Below are 22,132 nucleotides of genomic sequence, written 5' to 3' on the forward strand. Positions count from 1 at the left end.
GGCAATCTTGATTCCAGCTTGTGCTTCCTCCAGCCCAGCGTTTCTTATGATGTATACTCTGCATAGAATTTAAATATGCAGAGTGGCAATATGCAGCCTTGACATACTCCTTTCCCAATTTGAAACCAGTCCATGTCCAGTTCTGTTGCTTCCTGACCTGCATACAGATTTCTCAAGAGGCAGGTCAGGTGGTCTGGTATGCCCATCTCTTTCAGAATTTTCCACAATTTATTGTGATCCACATAGTCAAAGGCTTTGGGATAGTCAATAAAGCATAAATAGATGTTTTTCTGGAACTCTCTTGCTTTTTTGATGACCCAGCAGATGTTGGCAATTTGATATCTGGTTTCTCTGCCTTTTCTAAAACCAACTTGAACATCTGGAAGTTCACAGTTTACATGTTGTTGAAGTCTGGCTTGGAAAATTTTGAGCATTTCTTTACTAGGGTGTGAGATGAGTGCAATTGTTTGGTAGTTTGAGCATTCTTTGGCATTGCCTTTCTTTGGGCCTGGTATGAAAACTGACTTTTTCCAGTCCTGTGGTCACTCCTGAGTTTTCCAGATTTGCTGGCATATTGAGTGCAGCACTTTCATAGCATCATCTTTTAGGATTTGAAATAACTCAGCTGGAATTCCATCACCTCCACTAGCTTTGTTCATAGTGATGCTTCCTTTAGGGGTACATTAACTCATTTCATTAAGATTTTATTCTCAGAGTCATCCTCAGAATATTGATTCTCTGTGTCTTATATTCTTCATCAAAATGGTGATATGAATATTTTCTCACTGGGTAATTGTAAAGATTAGATAATTCATGAGAAGTTCAAAAATACTTATTTATTAATTAATACTATATTAATCCTTCTTATTAAGTCTTTTTGTCACTCTGTTCTCAAATATAAAATTTTGGACATTAATATTTTGCCTTCTGATACATAAGTCTCAGTGTAGATAACCCCAATGACAAGTATTTCCAATTAACCAACATACTGAATTCTTGTGACTTAGAGAATCTTACTGTATTTGCTGACATTAATTGCAAGAAATATCTATGTACTAATTTTTTAAGAAGAAAACTTGTCAAAAAGACACAGTTCTGATATGGATGGGAAGAAACTGAAAAATCCAGTAACATTTATGAACAAAGCTGAGTGAAAAGAGTTATAAGAGAACTTAAAAGTAAGTTTGTTTCAGTAAACTAACTTTTGGAGTCATTGTTTTGTATGTCAAAAGCACTGAGTTTAGAATACAGCTGTTTGTTAATAGCTTTGCACATTTGTCTTCTCATATACAATTGACACTTTAATTTTTCTTTGGTATCAAAAATAAATACTGTTAGACATTGGCTATATTATTATTAATAGTATTATCATTGTCATTAATATTATTACTGTGGCTATTACTGAATGATGAATGTTATTACATGAGACTAATAACTTCAAGGGTTTTGGAATAATGATTTAGGCAATTTTCTGGTTGGAAAAAGATGGCTGACCATAAAGTGGTGCGATTTTCTATGGTTAATAACATACATATACTTGTATGAGGTGGGGCTTCCCCCTCCCATTTTAACATATTCCCTTTAGCTTTTTGTGTTTTCTGTAATAATTTCCCACTGAAGATTATTCTTGGTATCCTTTTTATTCTTTTTTTCATTTATATTAAAATTATGTGGAAATAAATACTGTCTACCTTTCCTTTGTTCATTTCTCTAGATAAGACCATAGATTCCCCATACCACATGTGGAACTATTCTTGTCAGCTCAAGTTTCTATTCAATTATATGACCACCTTATATATTCCTTGTCTATCCTGATACTTTGTAAATTGAAGCTTGCTTCTGCTTGATATATTTCTAACATCATTGTCAGCAACTTAATATCCCCATCATTTCCTCATGAGTTAACTATAATGCTTGCCTAGGTAAATCCTCTTCAGTCCTCCCTGAAAAAAGCTGTCTTTGCAATTTAAACTTTTTATTCCTGCTTTATCAGTTTTAATAGTAATGATGATTAGAATATTTATTTGGTGCTTATCAGTTCTAAGTGCTTTATGTATATTAGCACATATATATTTACAATAAGTCTATGAAATGGGTGTTATTTTATAGATAGGGAAACTGAGTCATAAAGTGTCTAAGAAACTTGCCCATGGTGAAGAAGAAGCAAAATTGGGGGAAAAAAACCTGAATTAATTCAGTAAAAGTCTATAAGTATATACCTTCTGAAAGATTGACAAGTGTCTGGATTAGTCTTTTCATGTCATGAACTTATCATTGCCACTCTGTGTAGCATAGATTTTGTCATACTACTTTCACTATCTTGAAATATTATGTCCTTCACTATCTCCCTGAGTTTGCTCAAACTCATGTCAGCAATGCTCTCCAACCATCTCATCTTCTATTGCCTCCTTCTTTTGCCCTCAATCTTTCCCAGCTTCAGGGTCTTTTCCAGTGAGTTGGCTCTTCACATCAGGTGGCCAAAGTTTTGGAGTTTCAGCTTCAGCATCAGTCCTTAAATGAATATTCAGGGTTGATTTCCATTAGGATTGACTGGTTTGATCTCCTTGCAGTCCAAGGGACTCTCAAGAGTTTTTTCCAGCACCATAGTGCAAAAGCATCAATTCTTTGGTGCTCGACCTTCTTTATGGTCCAACTCTCACATCCATACATGACTGCTGGAAAAACCATAGCTTTGACTGTATGGACTTTTGTCAGCAGTGATGTCTCTGCTTTTTGATACAGTGGCTTGATTGTCATAGCTTTTCTTCAAAGGAGCAGGTGTTTTTTAATTTCATGGCTGCAGTCACCATCTTTGTTTTGGAGCCCAACAAAATAAAATCTGTCACTGTTTCCACTTTTTTCCCATCTGTTTGCCATGAAGTGATGGGATCAGATGTCACAGTCTTCATTTCTTTTAAGGTTGAGTTAGTTTTAAACCAGCTCTTTCACTCTTCTCTTTCACCTTTGGGGTTTCCCTGGTGGCTCAGACAGTAAAGAATCCTCCTGCAATGCAGGAGACCTGGTTCAGTCCCTGGGTGGGGAAGATCCCCTGGATAAGGGAATGGCTACCCACTTCAGTATGTACTCTAGAACAGTGCTTCTCAAATTTACTATGCATACTGTGGGAAAAAAAAAAAAGCCTTTGTGTTTACAGTAAATGGTTGAGTTAGGTTCTATGCTTGGATATTTATATACATGTTTTTTATTTCATGAGTACCACAGTTGAATATTCAAAGATTAAGGAGGAATATAGTATAAATCTTTCTTGGGTGGTAGAGGCCTATAGATTTTAGGTAATCTAGCATCTTTGACTCCATTCATAAAATGTCAACTTCAATCCTCCCAATTACTTCCAGAAATTTCCAGTGCACCAGGTCTAGAGCATGATATCACATCTGATGAGAACATATGAATTAGGTAATTTCTGAAAATTCAGCAATTTGATGCAGAAGAATTTTGTGTTTTCCTTTTCTTTCTGAACTAATAAAAAAAAAATACTAAGCACACAAACTCAGGACAAAAGTACATCCCTTTTATATAAATGTGACTTATTAGAATATGAATTACTTTTTGTATCTTTAAAAGCTAATAGTTAGTCTTCACTAACTATTCACTAACTATTCACTAAAGGAGTGGTCAAGAATTTATTGTGCATTTATTTGAAGCCAGGCTTTCAAACGTTGAAGTTGAGCCCTGTTGATTTGAAATGGCCTTTGATCATTTTACTCCCTGTCTTCATCTTTACCTATAAACTAAAAGATAAGAGAGAAGAAATGTAACTAGTTTCTCTCTGAGTTTGGAAGCAGTAAGGTAATAGTGTATAGTATGCCCAGGTGGTGCTAGTGGTAAAGAGCCCACCTGCTGATGCAGGAGAAGTAAGAGACAGGAGTTGGATCTCTGAGTTGGCAAGATCCCTGGAGAAGGAAATGACAACCCTCTCCAGTATTCTTGCCTAGAGAATCTCATGGACAGAGGAGCCTGGTGGACTGCAGTCCATGGGGTTGCAAAGAGTCAGACACAACTGAAGTGACTTAGCATGCACTCTTTGTGACCCTATGGATGTTAGCCAGGCTCTTCTGTCCATGGGATTCTCCAGGCAAGAATACTGAAGTGGTTTTCCATGCCCTCCTCCAGGGGAATCTTCCCGACCCACATCTAGAGATCAAACCAGTGTCTCTTATGCCTCTTGCATCGACAGCTGCCACCTGGGAAGTCCCAAACAACAAAGTAATTAACAGCTAGCACTAGAATTCCTCTTGTGGGACCAACATTTCCTTTGTTTGGAAAATAACTTTTTTGTGCCATTTTCTGAAAGAAGAGAAGGATTCATCAAAAGACAGTGATATGAAATCAAAAGACAGTGATATGAAAGTGTTGTACACAATAATTTTCTAGGATTTCAATGGATTATTGTGGACAGGAATGATGAGGAAGCAGTAGGAATGTGCTGGAGCTGAGAGCAAGTGGTTCAGTGAGCAGTTTCTAAAGACCAGGGATCTGAAAGAAGGTTGAAGTCAAGGTAGAAGCTGAACTGTAAAATCCCACACTTGACCAGGTTATTTTAGTGCACAAACAAGAACCGTGTATAGTTAAATGTATAAGGAGATGTAGAGGGAAACTAAAAAACCAGAACAGAACAGAGCTTCACTGAGTAGAATGGAAAACAAGAAAAACAGTTAAGTTAGAAACAAGACAGAAAGTTTAAAATGTGACAGAAACTGGCAACCCTGGAAACAGGAAACAGATACTTGTTATATATCTTCTATCAGCCTTCCTTCCTTCCTTCCTTTTTTTTTTTATTCCTTCTTCCTTCCCTCCCTCCTTCCCTCTCTATCTCACTGTCACTGTTTTTCTTTATGTATGTTGAAGAAAGATTTGCTTTCCCATAGAAATAGAGAAGAGGAATCAACCTGATTATAACTGATATCAAATAGCTAAATGACTTCAGTGATAGCTATCTGTATTTTGGGATGAAATTTATAACTTTGTATCCTTTTATAATTTAGTAATGTTGGACCTTGACATCAGTGAAAAAAAATAAGATCTATGGATCTATTTACTGAATTTTATGTTATCCTTCAGTCTTTTTAAATATAATTGCAATCTGTATTTTAACATGCATGTATATGTATATATTTATATTTTTGTACAATTAGACATAGAAATCATGATTCTATATTTGTGGGTTTACAATTTATGAGATAATATCAAAGTAAGTAACAATAATTTCATTGATGTATAGATCTCTAAATGTATAATTCATAATGGAGAGACTAACAGGCAGGGCTTCAACATATTGATGTGAAGAAAGCCACTCTAACAGTCAGTGCGTCACAGTTTGAGCATATGGTTCCTGTTGTGTTTAGGTCAGTAAAAGTGGAAAGCATCCTGTGCCCTACTGAACTTAACTGAAAAACATCACAGCTCTTCAGGCTATGATAAAGAAAAACAATGTATTTTCATTCATTAGTAAATGGCATTAATAGAGTTATGGTACTATACTATTGTTTTAACACTTCCTAGTGGTATTATTTAGACATTATTTTTAGTACACAACCATAAAACAACCTTAATTTGTATTTGCATTATTATTTTTTAAATTAGTAATAGACAGTAATAAAATAAATTTCTGAAGCAAGTATATACTAATTACATTATGTTTAAATCTAATTTTTTAAAATATTTTCATTTTGAGGATTAGTTGTAATGAAGGGCTTTAAAATAATTTTCTTCATATTTTAGGAATTTATATAAAATATTAAATACAAGATAATCCTATTCAACATCTTTTTTCTTTTGTCAGAAAAATGAATCACATTCCATTTCTTAATCACCATATAGAGCTCTGTACTCTATTTTAGTGTTCTCAATCTTTTTTCTCCACAGTACACTCATACATCATACCCTACCCTGTTACAATGACTGTGTCACTGTATCTGGGGAGCAGGTGTAAGAAACCAATTCTCTGACTTGCGGAAGTAGAAGTGTGGTTTTTGGTTTTGAGGGTGTCTTCTCACTTCTACCAATGCATTCTTCCTTAAACTGGAAAGAGTCATCAGTTGTATTACTGATTCACATCTAAAATGTTCAAAATATTTCTGTCTTATGTTTTAAAAAGTGTTCTGGTGTTTGTGTTCTAGTGTATTTGTATCAAATAATTTCTCGCATGATAATGTTTCCTTTTAAGAATTTTAACAATTTAATATCAGTCAGTTATTCATCCTTATTCTAATTTTAATTATACTCAGTGTTTGAGGCCATTCCTTTTATACTGTGACTTCTTCATTCTCTTCCCTTTAAGTTAATCAATAGACATTTCAAGAAATTAAAAGAATAGTATAATAAAGTCTGTCCTTTCTCATGAGGTCATACTGATTCTTTAAGTTAGGCACCAAATCAGATAGTACATAGACCTTATTTTTTTCTGACATTTTCCTGGAATTAAGAAAGATGCTTACAAAGAAAATTATATATTCTACCCTCAGAGACACACATATTCCCTTAACAGAGTTAGGACTACTGTTTTGACATTTAGTAATATGTGTTGATTACAGTCTTACATATTTAAAAAGTAAAAGTAAATTCCTGGGATGTCATCCTTTATCCTTACCCATGGGAAGTTATGCAGTATGCCACTGACTGCAAGTCGCTCAACTGTTATACACTGACTGGATCAGCTTTAAGTTGGAAGCTTTATATATATATACATCATATATATATACACACGTCCTTTACATATTTAAATACAAATAACGTGGCCACTGTAGTGTCTACAGTCCTATTGCATCTTGAATTGTCCGTATGGATTTGCTTTCTAAATTAACCTGAGGTGAGGAGCATCTTCTAAATGTGCACCATTTAGAGAAGAGGAGGAATTAATCAACTAAAGAATATATTGGGCTGGCCAAAATGTTCGTTCAGATTTTTCTATATAATGTTAACAGAAAAACCCAAACAAACTTTTTGGCCAAACCCAATATGAAACTATCAAGGGCCATAATGGGGGGAAAGAGGACCTACTGTTCAGTTAAATGATTGTCTTTCGTTGTACTGCTAACAAAGTCAATTTAATAATTTACTTCTGGTTGCAATATTGAGTTGACAACCTCTAATTTATTCAGTCATTTGATTTAATTTCATTTTGATTTTATTAAAAGCTAGCCCTTGTTCTAGGTATTTAAGATAAAGAAAATAGTGTTCTGAAAGCAGCCTGTCAGAGGAGATAGGCAAGTTAAATTTTTTTTTTGATAAAATGCTGTGCATTAAGATAGAAATTATTTTTTTCAGATAACATTGATTTTAAATGAATTACAAAAGATGTGCTAATTTCTCTTTGAAAAGCAGGTGGTTTAACTTTGGAAGGAAACACTAATTTAAGTAAATTAATCTAGTTAAATGCCTTATTTTGATATACTAAAATAGGCTGATTTCTTATTCAAGATTTTTTAAAAATCAAAATTCTAATTAAGCTATTTTGTCATAAATATGGATACAGATTCAGTTTTAAGAAATTATACAGAGGGATCCCTTGTATTTCTTACCCAGTTTCTCTCAGTGGTAACATCTTATGAAACTATATTATCATAATGTTACAACCAAGATGTTGGCATTGATTTTTCCCACTTCCTGGATAATCTATCTTCATAAGGATACTTCCTGTTGCCCTTTTAAAGCCATACCCATTACTCCTCAGTTTCTCTGACTCTGACCTCTGGCAACCATTAATCTGTTCTCTATTTCTATAAATGTATAATTTTAGGACGTTAAGAAAATTGAATCATATAGTATGTGAACACTGAGGATTAGCTTTTTTCACTCTACATTATTCCCTGAAAATTTATGCAGTTTATCGTGTTTTTCAGTAACACAGTTTTATTGCAGAGAAGTATTCCATGGTAAAGAATGCACCTACCAATGTGGGAGGCTCAAGAGACATGGGTTCAACTCCTGGGTTGGGAAAATCCCTTGGAGTAGGAAACGGCAACCTACTCCAGTATTCTTGCCTCGAAAATCCATGGACAGAGAAGCCTGGTGAGCCACAGTCCATGGGGTTGCAAAGAGTCAGACATGACCGAGCGACTGAGCACTGAGCGTTCCATGATATGGGTGTGTACTGTATCTTACCAGTTTGTTTAATCACTCACCTTTTGAAGGGTGAATGTGTTGTTTCTGGTTTGGGGTCATTATGAATAAAGTTCCCTAATCATTCCTACCTGCATTCATGTGCAGATTTTTGCATGAAAACATATTTTTATGTCTCTGGATAATGTGTGAGATTGTGTTTTGCTGGATTGTTCGGTAGTAGTATATTTAGTTTTACAAGAACTAAATGTAAACTGTTTATATTTAAAGCAGTTTATAAACTAAACTGTTTCCAGAGTGGCCTTACCATTTTATATTTCTATCAGCAGTATGTGAGTGATTTAATGTTTCTATATCCTTGCAACATTTGGAGCTGTTACTATTTTTTTTTATATTACCCAGTTTGAAAGGAATGAAATGATACCATGATTTTAATCTGCATTTCCCTAATAGCTAATGATGTGGACCATCTTTTCATGACCTTATTTGCTATCTGTATGTCTTCTTTTGTGAAATATTTATTCATGTCTTTTGTCCATTGAATTTTTTTCTTTTTATGGTTGAGATTTCAGAGTTCATGTATTCTTAATATGAGTCTTTTTCCATTAGTACTTTCCAATATTCTTTTCCAGTGTGTAGGTTGTCATTTTATCCTTTGGCAAGAGAAAATTTTTAAAATTTTGTATTATTTAATGTACATATTACAAGTACTGCAGATTTGGAATAAATTAGAGTCTGAAGAGATATACACAAATATTAGAGCATTTCTGTAAACCTTCTGATGGCAGCTATAAGAAAACTTAAAAGAACTGGGAACCAGTACTTTAAATGCTCTCCCTAATAGCAGCTGTGTATAAAATCAGGAAGCAAGTTAGGATTTGGTGTCTCCATTCCATTTCCTCACCTGCTTCCCTTTTCCCCTAGCTTTACAGAAACTCTTAAAGAAAATCTTGATAAAAACTTTCATGCATAAGGCTGAGAGGTGCTAGCTGCAATACGTTAATAATCTCATTTTAGAGGAGATTGTGGTTTAAGCCAAAAGAATATTGGATAGAGGTAGGATTTTTTTTTCCTTTCTTTCTAGGGCAGGAGTGTCATCTGATCCACCATAATTTGAGATTAACTGTAATGTACATGAATCAGATACACCATTTTTTACACATCAGATACACCAACTTTGCTCCCATGTTTTATGACTTAGTTTTGGTAGTGATCTTATTTTATATCTAACCATATCTATAATTATATCTAACCATTTATTATATAGTTTATTATATTTAGATAAATTATATTTAATTTATAATAAGTTATAATATAATATGTAAATAATATGTATTTAATATATTATATATAATTTATATAAGTATTACATAAATTATAGTTTTATAATATTATTATAATTTATATAATATAAATTATATTTAACCACTTTATCCCACAATCTGTCATGTATATCAGTTATTCAACTATTTTACTCTTACAGTCTGATGCTATGTTCTTTATCCTAATGATTTGTCTTGTGTTTATAAAGCCTGGTCCTTTCACAAGGCTAATTAAACTACTCATGTTATTAGGTGTAAAGTGACATGTTTGAAAGTGTGTTCATGTGTATGTGTGCATGCACTCAGCACACCTATGAGTGAATTCAGGGAAATTCAGCATATTCAGGGAAATTTTGGAATTAATTTACCTCCCTCTACATCTTAAACTTAGATATTAAAAAAATTTCAGCCAGTTAGGGTAATGGTAATAACATGAATTCTCTTCAAAAAAACAATGCTTCAGTTAAAGTTACAGCCTCACTCCATACAAACCTATACAACAGAACAATCATTTAATACTCAAAACTTAATTTCCCACCTCAACTTCTTTGGTTAAGATTCTGATAGTCACTATATTAATTTCCTGTTAAAAACCTTTCTTCTAGCTTGTGGTAATTGCTGCCAATTTTGCTATTTCTTGATATGTGGTAGGGCTTCCCTGGTAGCACAAACAGTAAAGAAGCTGCCGGCAATGCGGGAGACCTAGGTTCACCCCTGGTTTGGGAAGATCCCCTGGAGAGGGCATGGCGACCCACTCCAGTATGCTTGTCCGGAGAATCCCCACGGACAGAGGAGCCTGGTGAGCTACAGTCCATGAGGTTGCGAAGAGTCGCACATGACTGAGCACACACAATGCCAGTTTATGCCTCTGTGTTCACGTGGCATTCTTCTGTGTGCTTGTATTTCTGTATTCAGATTTCCTTCTTCCTATAATGGCGCCAGCCATCTTGGATTTATGACCTCTAAGTGGACCAGTTTTCCTGAGTATATACAAGTCTTATATTCCAAGACAGCTGACCCATGGACTCAGATTTGGTGGATTATTTTTATACTGAGTGCTACACATGCAATTAAAAAAAACATGCAGTAGATTGGCAACACATTGCTCAAAGCTTGGGCTGTATAATTAAAAAATATATATATATATATATATATATATGTAGCGTCACTAATAGGTTGACTATTGATTCTGCACCAGGATTAGTCCTATTTTTTTTAAACTTTTCTCATCAACATTTTAAAAATTATGGAGTGCAGGGTCTGTCTGGAAAAGTGAATTACAATTGTTTCAAAAAATATATAAATAAATAAAATAAAACTTGAGTTCTACAAAAAAACTACAATTCAAGATTTACATTATTAGTAGAAGGTGACTGAATGACCATGAATACATTAAAGAGATTGCTTGAGCAAAGCTTATAAGGTGGTTGGCAATAAATTGATGAAAATAGAATGTGACATTGATGCAAATAGGAGTGAGGAGAAAATGAAAATTAGTGCTGACTGTTGTTGTTTAGTCGCTAAGTTGTGTCTGACTCTTTAGTGACCCCATGGACTGTAGCCTGCCAGGCTCCTCTGTCCATGCATTTTCCAGGCAAGAATACTGGAGTAGGTTACCATTTCCTTCTCTGGGTATCTTCCTGACCCAGGGGTTGAACCTGAGTCTTTTGCACTGACAGGTAGATTCTTTATCATTGAGGCACCAAAAAGCCCTAATATTGATTAAGCAGTATTACTTACATGTTGCTTTCATATACAGCATTTTTGTAAATATTGCAATGATTCCATAGATTAACAAATGTAATTTTTTACTATAGAAATAAAGAAATAGAAAAGTTATGCATATCACATAGCTACTGAAAAAGAAATTGTGATTTAAGCACAGGTCTCAGTAACAATAAACATGTACTGGAAATTAAAGTGGGAAAAAAGGTGTAAATGAGCAAATAAAGTGACTCAGTGGCTAAGGTGTCCAGAAAATCAAAAGTTTTTTTCAGAATAGGTGGAATTGGAGGTTTCAGAACATAAAGGGCCTTGCATCATAATTATTTAGGATTCTCATTAATAACTTTGAGGAATCTGTCAGAAAAAAGGTAAAAAGACATTTAAAAGTGGCATTTATTGGGAGGATTATTTTTACGTTAAAATGTAAAGAAAAGAAAATGAAGTCGCTCAGTCGTGTCTGACTCTTTGTGACCCCATGGACTATAGGTCCACCAGGTTCCTCTGTCCATGGGATTCTCCAGGCAAGAATACTGGAGTGGGCTGCCATTTCCTTCTCCAGGAGATCTTCCCAATCCAGTGATTGAAACCAGGTCTCCCGCATTGTAGGCAGATGCTTTACCGTCTGAGCAACCAGGGAAGCTCATAAAAGGTAAGGCTTACTCAAACAGTTAATATCTATTGGAAGCATTTTATGTTTTAACATCATTTGGATTAGCTTTATAAAGAAGACTTTTCACTAGAAATTACATTTGGAGAAAGTTTTAACTGGCGAACAGGGTCACCAGTTAGGAAGTATCAGAAATTATGCAGTGATAAGAGAACTCACTGGCCTGTTATCTAGGTGTTTGTTTGTTTTTGTACTATTTATGGTGTATGGGATGTTCAGTCTATATACCAGAGATCTTTTTGAGACCTAGGATTTTATTTATTTTTATCACTAAGGGTATATGTGCCAGAGAGTAAATATCAGTATATTTATTTATTTTTAACTTTACATAGCCATTTACTCTTCTGGAAATCATACTCCAGATTACCTGCAGGTGTTAATGTATTTTTCTCAAGTGTTTCTGATGGATTTGGCTCTTTCCCTAATCTTGAGGATATATAGGAGCAAGGATGGGTACACAGGCCTGGAAAATCAGGATATAACTACAATAAATGGTTTATAATCAGAGCCAATAGGATGCATTAGAATGTTGCTGTGACTTCTGAGGAAAATCATTTCACTTTTTTCTCTCTATAATTAAAATAGAATGAGAGTAGAAAGCATTAAAATGTTGATGCTACCTTTTACCTTGAAGAGAGTTGTGTAAAAGTAGAGTTCTACAGAGAAAAAAGGAGTTAGCATATAGAGAGAAAAACTCCTGTGACATTAGAGGTCTTACATCTGATTATGGCTAAAGTCTGCCCTTGAAATTTTCAGAGACAGAGTTGGATTATCTGCCATGAGAGTCCTATGAAGACAGGCAGTTTGTTTTTACGGAGTGCATGTTGAATCAATGAAAGAAAAATTTACAATGGGAACTGGATAGCTATATCCTTAAATACAAAGTTCTAGGGCAGGAATATTTAATCTAGTGTACATTGATCTGAATAATGGTCTACAACAGAACCTTAATCAGTTACAGGTAAAATTTTGAGAAGGCATACTTATTGCATTTTTTCTGTGGTGAGGGAAAAATGTTTCTATCCCAGTCTCAAACAAATCTATGACCTGTAACTTTGAAAAGAAAACTAAGTGGGAAAACATAAATTTAGAATAGATCAGTGTTTGCATCTTATCTATAGCTACAGGGTTGTTTCAGAGAAATTTTCAAAAATTATAAATTTGAATGGTAGAAGGCATATTAAATACCCCCCGACCCCTCTTCTCCCATTTTAGGACTTTCTTGATAGTTCAGTTGGTAAAGAATCATACTGCAATGCAGGAGACCCCAGTTCGATTTCTGGGGCAGGAAGATCCACCGGAAAAGGGATAGGCTACCCACTCCAGTATTCATGGGCTTCCCTTGTGACTCAGCTGGTGAAGAATCCCCCTGCAATGTGAGAGACCTGGGTTCAATTCCTGGGTTGGGAAGATCCTCTGGGTGAAGGAAAAGGCTACCCACTCCAGTATTCTGGCCTGGAGAATTCCATGGACTTTATAGACCATGGGATCGCAAAGAGTCAGACACGACTGAGCAGCTTTCACTTTCCCCCCATTTTAACCTGAATTCAAAATAAGTTATCTTTGTTTTATGATATAAGATATTTAGACTTAATTCATTTCAGATCATTACTAAATCAATTATCCCCTTAATTTAAGATATCACTGCCACTTGTAGTGACATATTTACAACCAGCTTTTGACAGAGACATACAAACTTTTTGAAATAGCAACAAGTTCAGTTCAGTTCAGTAGCTCAGAAGTGTTGAACTCTTTGTGACCCAATGGACTGCAGCACAGCAGGCTTCCCTGTTCAATACAAACTCCTGGAGCTTGCTCAAACTTATGTCCATCAAGTTGGTGATGCCATCCAACCATCTCATCCTCTGTTGTCCCTTTCTCTTTCTGCCTTCAATCTTTCCCACCCCCAGGGTCTTCTCCAATGAGTCAGCTCTTCACATCAGGTAGGCACAGTTTTGGAGCTTCAGCTTCAGCATCAGTCTTCAGGACTGGTCTCCTTTAGAAATGACTGGTTGAATCTCCTTGCAGTCCAAAGGACTCTCAAGAGTCTCCTCCAACACCACAGTTCAAAAGCTTAAATTCTTCCATGCTCAACTTTTCTTTATGGTCCAACTTTCACATCCATATTTGACTACTGGAAAAAATATAGCTTTGACTAGATGGACATTGGTCAGCAAAGTAATGTCTCTTCTTTTTAATATGATGTTTAGGTTGGTCATAGCTTTTCTTCCAAGGAGAAAGCGTCTTTTAATTTCATGGCTGAAGTCACCATCTGCAGTGATTTTGGAGCCCAAGAAAATAAAGTCCATCACTGTTTCCATTATTTCCTCATCTATTTGCATCATGAAGTGATGGCATTGAATGCTGTGGTCTTAGTTTTTTGAATGTTGAGTTTTAAGCCAACCTTTTCACACTCCTCTTTCACTTTCATCAAGAGGTTCTTTAGTTCCTCTTCACTTTCTTCCGTAAGGGTGATGTCATCTGCGTATCTGAGGTTATTGATATTTCTTCTGCCAATCTTGATTCCAGCTTGTGCTTCATCCAGACTGGCATTTTGCATGATGTACTGTGCATATGTTAAATAGCAGGGTGACAATACACAACCTTGATGTACTCCTTTCCTGATTTGGAGCCAGTCTATTGTTCCATGTTCAGTTCTAACTGTTGTTTCTTGACTTGCATACAGATTTCTCAGGAGGCAGGTAAGATAGTCTGAAATTCCCATCTCTTGAATTTTCCACAGTTTATTGTGATCCACACAGTCAAAGGCTTTGCGTAGTCAATAAAGCAGATGTTTTACTGGAATTCTCTTGCTATTTCTGTGATCCAACAGATAGTGGCAATTTGATCTCTGGTTTCTCTCATCTCATCTGTGATCTCATCACACCACAATGGTGTGATCACTTCCCTAGAGCCAGACATCCTGGAATGCAAAGGCAAGTGGGTCTTAGGAAGCATCACTACAAGCAAAGTTAGTGGAGGTGATGGAATTTCTGCTGAGCTATTTTAAATCCTAAAACATAGTGCTGTGAAAGTGCTGTACTCAATATTCCAGCAAATTTGGAAAACTCAGCAGTGGCCACAGAACAGAAAAGGTTAGTTTTCATTCCAATCCCGAAGAAAGGCAATGACAAAGAATGTGCCAACTACCACACAATTGCACTCATCTTACACGCTAGCAAAGTAATGCTCAAAATTCTCCAAGTGAGGCTTCAATAGTTCCTGAGCCTAGAACTTTCAGATGTTTAAGCTGCATTTAGAAAATTGGAGGAAATAGCAGCAAATTTGATATCAAATGCAGAAGTTTGATATATGGTAATTTTTGAGGAAAAATTGAAGCTTGCTTTAAAATTATTTTGTAAAGGTATAAAATATAGTTTTTATATTTGTTGTTACTCTTATTTTCTACCTAAATAATTTGTGTTTTAACAGTTTCCATATTACAGTTATTACATAGCATATATTACATAACTGGCAGTTATGCCAGTTATTCATCTTAAAATTGTATTTTCATGGGACTTATTTGGATAGAGTTTTATTCTTGCTTAAGTGATTAACTTTATGATTTTGTATATTGGAGACAGCTGTTGGGATGCTCACATTAGGATTTTTTTCTTCACTTTTCTTCACAGTATCTATTTTCACCACAGTACAAAGGATTTTTGACCAAATAATTTGGTCTTGTACATAATGTTGGAGAAATGCAATTGAAGAGAGAAAATGGAAATAACTCTATTAACCAGTTTGTCATTCAGTTCTGAACAATTTGTCTCACAAATTCTGCTGAAACCCAAATAACAAATCATTAAGCAATTGCTTTTTGTTAAAATATGGTTTTTCAAAGTAAACTTTTTTTTTTTTAGAGTATATAGCTGTACCTGTTCCCTGGTATTTTTAATGCAATCAAAGAGGCAATAAGAGGCAGCTATCCAAGGCTGATTATATAGTGTGAGTCATGTATAATATAGGTGCATTTTCCTGTTTTCCCCATGTATAATAGTCCACAAATTACTTAATGCTGGCTGGAGCTAATAAATGAAAATGACCAGGAAACCTTTATAATTTATTGATTAAAACTTGGCTATTGCAATAGACACTTTCCAACAGCATGGTGATAGATTTTAGGGGGTCATGCAAACCAAGTAAAGAAATTTATGCTTATATTGGAGGAGAATGGAGAAAATCTCAATAGTTAAAGAGTATATATGTCATAGGTATATATGGCTCTTGGAAAATTTAGGATTGGCTGTGATTGTGTAAGCATGACAGTGCCTTGGGTAAGCTGAGGCAATGAATTCTTCACAAGTTAATATGATTCAAAGGAACTTCCTGAAAATAAATCCTTAAATCACAAGTGTATGCATAATAAGAATATTATTCATTTACTGGATTTTTCCTCTCAGGAGTTTGGACTAGATTAACATAGAACTGGTTAGCTGGTTAGAAATGGAATATGAGGCAGAGAAAGAGGGAAATGTTGTGGACATCTGTGTTTTGCTAAAAGTAAGATTACTAGAATAGGGATCCAAATTTAGATTGCTACCAGGGTCAGTGAAATAGCTCAGGTGTTAGAGCTGAGATTCCACTTTCCCAATTACATTCCAGCTTCCTCAGAAACTATTTGTCCCGGGTTTTCATGAGATTTACCCTTCTATTTAAGGAATAGGCAATGTACCACTGATTTAGTAGGTATTCTGATTGTCCTCATCACTTGAAGTTAATTGAACACAAGTAACATTTTGAACTGTGGTGTTCTTGGACTGCAGGGAGATCCAATCAGTCCATCCTAAAGGAGATGAGTCCTGGGTGTTCATTGGAAGGACTGATGCTGAGGCTGAAACTTCAATACTTTGGCCACCTCATGCAAAGAGTTGACTCATTGGAAAAGACCCTGATGCTGAAGGGATTGAAGGCAGGAGGAGAAGGGGACAACAGAGAATGAGATGGCTAGATGGCATCACTGACTCGATGGGCATGAGTTTGAGTAAACTCCGGGAGTTTGTGATGGACAGGGAGGCCTGGCATGCTGCGATTCATGGGGTCGCAGAGTTAGACACGACTGAGTGGCTGAAGTGAACTGAACTGAACATTCATGGGGACAATCTACCACCTTTTGTATTGGAGGAATGAAACAATGGTGTAGCTCTTTACTTAAGGCACTTCACTTTATTCAGGTTCAGAACTTGGCATATAGTGCTCCACACATGTTTCTTAACTTAATGTAGGAAGCAGTTAAGTGCAGAATATGAAATTGAACAAAATAAATAGAAAAAAAATGAGGAGGACAAAGTCATAAAATTTTTGTATTCACAGTATTAAATGCAATAAAATGTCAGGTCAAGTTTGGATAACAAACTGATATTGAGGATTTAACAAGTGTTTGTAGATCTGTGGTTGCATAAAATAATAAAAGAAGATTCCAGTTTAAATGAAAACCTTAAGAATTGCACATTAAGGGTCCTAGAATTAACGAAATAGATGGCAAAGTTCGTATTTTTCCTCTCCTTCCATAGATGTGTTTTCTCTTCAGTTGCTTTATTGGTATCCATGAGTGAATAATAAAAGATATATTTAAAGAGCCTGTTATGGTGCTTGTGAGTACTTCATTCAATTCATGGGTGTAACTTATTTTAACAAATACAATGTTATGCTATCTTTGACTTTTGAAATTATTAAATATGGGGACTGTTCAGAAAGTTTGGGGGAAAAAACTTACTTTTGTTTTAAGTTAAAGGGATCAACATTCTTTCAGATACTCTTAATATGTCACATATGTAAAGAAAATATTTATTCTTGAATTCTGAGTATTATTTTAATCCAAAAATCTGTTTCTTGCTATCAAGTCTGGATATGCACTGCACTTTGAAAGCTATTTATTTTTCATGAGTATTTTTGGTAAAATATAATCGATTTAAAGCTTTACTGAGCATGGCCTTGCCCATCAGAACAAGACCGTTTCCCCCTCAGTCTCTCCTATCAGGAAGCTTCTTACCCTTCTCCATCAGAGCACAGACAGACAAAACCACAATCACAGAAAACTAACCAATCTGATCACATGGACCACAGCCTTATCTAACTCAGTGAAACTATGATCCATGCTGTGTAGGGCCACCCAAGAAGGATGGGTCATGGTGGAGAGTTCTGGCAAAACATGGTCCATGGGAGAAGGGAATGGCAAACCACTTCAGTATTTTTGCCTTGGGAACTCCGATGACAGTATGAACAGGCAAAAAGATAGGACACTGAAAGATGTGCTCCCCAGATTGGTAGGTGCCCAATATGCTACTGGAGATGAGTGGAGAAATAATTCCAGAAAGAATGAAGAGATGGAGCCAAAGCAAAACCAAAACCCAGTTGTGGATGTCACTGGTGATGGAAGCAAGGTCCAATGCTGTAAAGAGCAATATTGCATAGGAATCTGGAATGTTAGGTTCATGAATCAGGGCAAATTAGAAGCAGTCAAACAGGAGATGGCAAGAGTGAATGTTGACATTCTAGGAATCAGCAAACTAAAATGGACTGGAATGGGTGAATTTAACTCAGATGACCATTATATCTACTATTGTGCACAAGAATCCCTTAGAAGAAATAGAGTAGCCATCATAGTCAACAAAGGAGTCCAAACTGCAGTACTTGGTTGCAATCTCAAAAATGGCAGGATGACCTCTGTTCGTTTTCAAGCAAACCATTCAATGTCACAGCAATCCAAGTCTATGCCCCGACCAGTAATGCTGAACAAGCTGAACAGTTCTTTGAATACTTACAAAACCTTCTAGAATTAACACCCAAAGAAGATGTCCTTTTCATTATAGCAGACTGGAATGCAAAAGGAAGAAGTCAAAAAGTACCTGGAATAACAGGGAAATTGGCCTTGGAGTACAGAATGAAGCAGGGCAAAGGCTAATAGAGTTTTGTCAAGAGAATGCTCTGGTCATAGCAAACACCCTCTTCCAACAACAGAAGAGAAGACTGTAAACATGGACATCACCAAATGCTCAATATTGAAATCAGATTGATTATATTCTTTGCAGCCAAAGATGAAGAAGCTCTACACAGTCAGCCAAAAAAGACTGGAAGCTAAGTGTGGCTCAGATCATGAACTCCTGATTGACAAATTCAGACTTAAATTGAAGAAAGTAGGGAAAACCACTAGACCATTCAGGTATGTCCTAAATCAAATCCCTTACGATTATACAGTGGAAGTGACAAACAGATTCAAAGGATTAGATCTGATGGACAGAGGGTGTTCAGAGCTCTTTGGCATTCTTCTTTGGGATTGGAATGAAAACTGACCTTCTCCTGTGTCCATTGCTGAGCTTTCTAAATTTGCTGGCATATTGAGTGTAGCACTTTCACAGCGTCATCTTTTAGGATTTGAAATAACTCAACTGGAATTCCATCACCTCCACTAGTTTTATTTGTAGTGATGCTTCCTAAGGCCCACTTGACTTCACATTCCAGGATGTCTGGCTCTAGGTGAGTGATCACACCATAGTGGTTATCTGGGTCGTGAAGTTCTTTTTTGTATAGTTCTTCTGTGTATTCTTGCCACCTCTTCTTAATATTTTCTGCTTCTGTTAGGTCCATACAATTTCTGTTCTTTATTGATCCCATCTTTGCATGAACTATTCATGCAATAGTTACCTCTAATTTTCTTGAAGAGATCTCTAATCTTTCCCGTTCTATTGTTTTCTTCTATTTCTTTGCACTGATCACTGAGGAAGGCCTTATTATCTCTCCTTGCAATTCTTTGGAACTCTGCATTCAAATGGGTATATATATATATATGTATTTTAGTTTAATGACTAAAATCACCATCTGCTGAGCACTGAAGAATTGATGCTTTTGAGCTGTGGTGTTGGAGAAGACTCTTGAGAGTCCCTTGGACTGCAAGGAGATCCAACCAGTCCATCCTAAAGTAAATCAGCCTTGAATATTCATTGGAAGGACTGATGCTGAAGCTGAAACTCCAAAACTTTGGCCATCTGATGGGAAGAACTGGCTCATCGGAAAAGACCCTGATGCTGAGAAACATTGATGGTGGGAGGATAAGGGGATGACAGAGGGTGAGATAGTTGGATGGCATCCCCGATTCAATGGAAATGTGTTTGAGTAAACTCTGGGAACTGGTGATAGGGAGGTCTGGCATGCTGCAGTCCATGGGTCCAAAGTCAGACACGACTGAGTGACTGAACTGAACTGAACTGAATTTTTGGTAATATTAGACAATCTTTTTTCTCCCACCCCCAACACTGATATTTTAAACTACCAGTAAGATTGATAAGATTTGTTCTGTGAGTAGGGTGAGAATTAATCTTCAGACAAAAAATGATATTTCTAGAATCTTAATTACTAGTATTTATTTTTCTTTTCACTTGAGACTTCAGGTATGAAAATCTGTCTTGGAATTAATTCTTCTCTATGTATTTGGTTTATAATTGTTATATGTATGCAAATTACTTGCCATTAACATCCATTATTTTATTTCCTTTAATTTGTGAAACTAAATTAAATGTTCTTCTTTATTGAATGCATAGATCATAGACTCAGATAGTGCAAATGACCTCTAAGTTTAAAAGTGAATTACATGGCTTCAAACCACTATTACATCTTTATATTCCTTTGCCTCTTTAATGTTTGAAAGTAATTGTTATAGTATATACATAATAAAGACGTCATTCATCCTTTATTTCATATAATGGATTAGAAACATGTGACTGGCCTTTTATCCAGGTTATTAAAGTTATTGCACAACTTCTAGGTATGATAACTCAGGTTTCAAGTCAGCATCCTAAAATCTAATTGTCTTCCAGACAGTCTATGAATGTGTTGAAAAGGGGGCCAGTTCTGTTTACTTAGATAGAGAACTGTGCACATACTGTTACCTTGATATAAGTGAGATATGCTATTGAATTCTGATTTAAGATGAGAGTTTGAGAATACTTTTTGTTAGTAACCCCATCCCACCCTGCCTCTAATTTCCTGTTGAAATAATTTAAATTATATTTAAATTAGATCTAAGATTTCTGGAAAGCAACAAAGAATGCCAAATGTTGGGGAGATTTTATTTCCATTTTGATTTTAGAGTTGATTAATCTGTTTCTCAGTTTCTTCCTTTGGAAAAGAGTAACAGTGGCACTTTCTTAAATATGTTATGAGGATTGAATTAGTCAATGCATATGAGGCATTTAGAAGGGCTTTTGTCACATAGCAGGGGCTATAAAAGTGCAAACTATTATTATCATGAGATTCTAGTGGAAAGAACATATAATTATACAAATCTATAGAATAAAGTGAGATGAACTTATTAGTTTGACATATTGTGTATAATTGGAGAAGGAAATGGCAAACTACTTCAGTATTCTTGCCTCAAGAACCCCATGAACAGTGTGAAAAGGCAAAAAGATATGACGCTGAGAGATGAGCCCCCAGGTTGGTAGGTGTCCGATATGTTGCTTTGGAAGGGCAAAGACATAGCTCCAGAAAGAATGAAGATTTCTGGAGACTCTTGAGAGTCCCCTGGACAGCAAGGGGGTCAAGCTAGTCAATCCTAAAGGAAATCAACCCTGAATATGCATTGAAAGGATTGATGCTGAATCTCCAATATTTTGGTCATCTGATGTGAAGATCTGACTCACTGGAAAAGACCCTGATGCTGGGAAAGATTGAGAGCAAGAGGAGAAGGAGACAACAAAGGATAAGATGGTTGGAAGGCACGACTCAATGGACATGAGTTTGAACAAACTTAGGGAGATAGCAAAAGACAGGGAAACCTGATGTGCTGAAGTCCATGGAGTTGCATGAGTCAGACATGCATTAGTGACTGAACAATTGTGTTTATAATAGGAATGTATATGCATCTATTGAAAACATGTGCTTTTATTTTTAACATATTGTTTCTAAGGAAGAAGTAATAGCTGCTTTTTAAAAAGCTAAACTCTTAGGTGATAAAGAGTGGCTTACAACTAAACTTATTTGGAAAGCTCAGAAACCTAGATTCCAGGTACCATATACATTCTATGCAATCATTTGCATGAGCCATCTGGAATCTGGCATCTGTATTCCAGATTTGTGATTTACTGCCTTAGAATCATTTTTACAAAGCTCTAAACCTTCATTTTTTTCACTAAAGTCAATTTATTTTAGGGTGTTATGTTCTGCAATATAATTATATATCCTCATTTTCAGATATTTTTCCCTGAGTGAATAAATGCTTTCTTTCTTATGACATAATTATTTTTTATGATTGACTTTTGTTCTATACCTCCTCAGAAATGTTAAGAATTATAGTGAATATTTCATAATTCATATTTGAATACTCAATAGATAGGGCACT

Source organism: Odocoileus virginianus, chromosome 30 (genome assembly GCF_023699985.2).
Source record: "Odocoileus virginianus isolate 20LAN1187 ecotype Illinois chromosome 30, Ovbor_1.2, whole genome shotgun sequence".
Taxonomy (NCBI): Eukaryota; Metazoa; Chordata; class Mammalia; order Artiodactyla; family Cervidae; genus Odocoileus; species Odocoileus virginianus.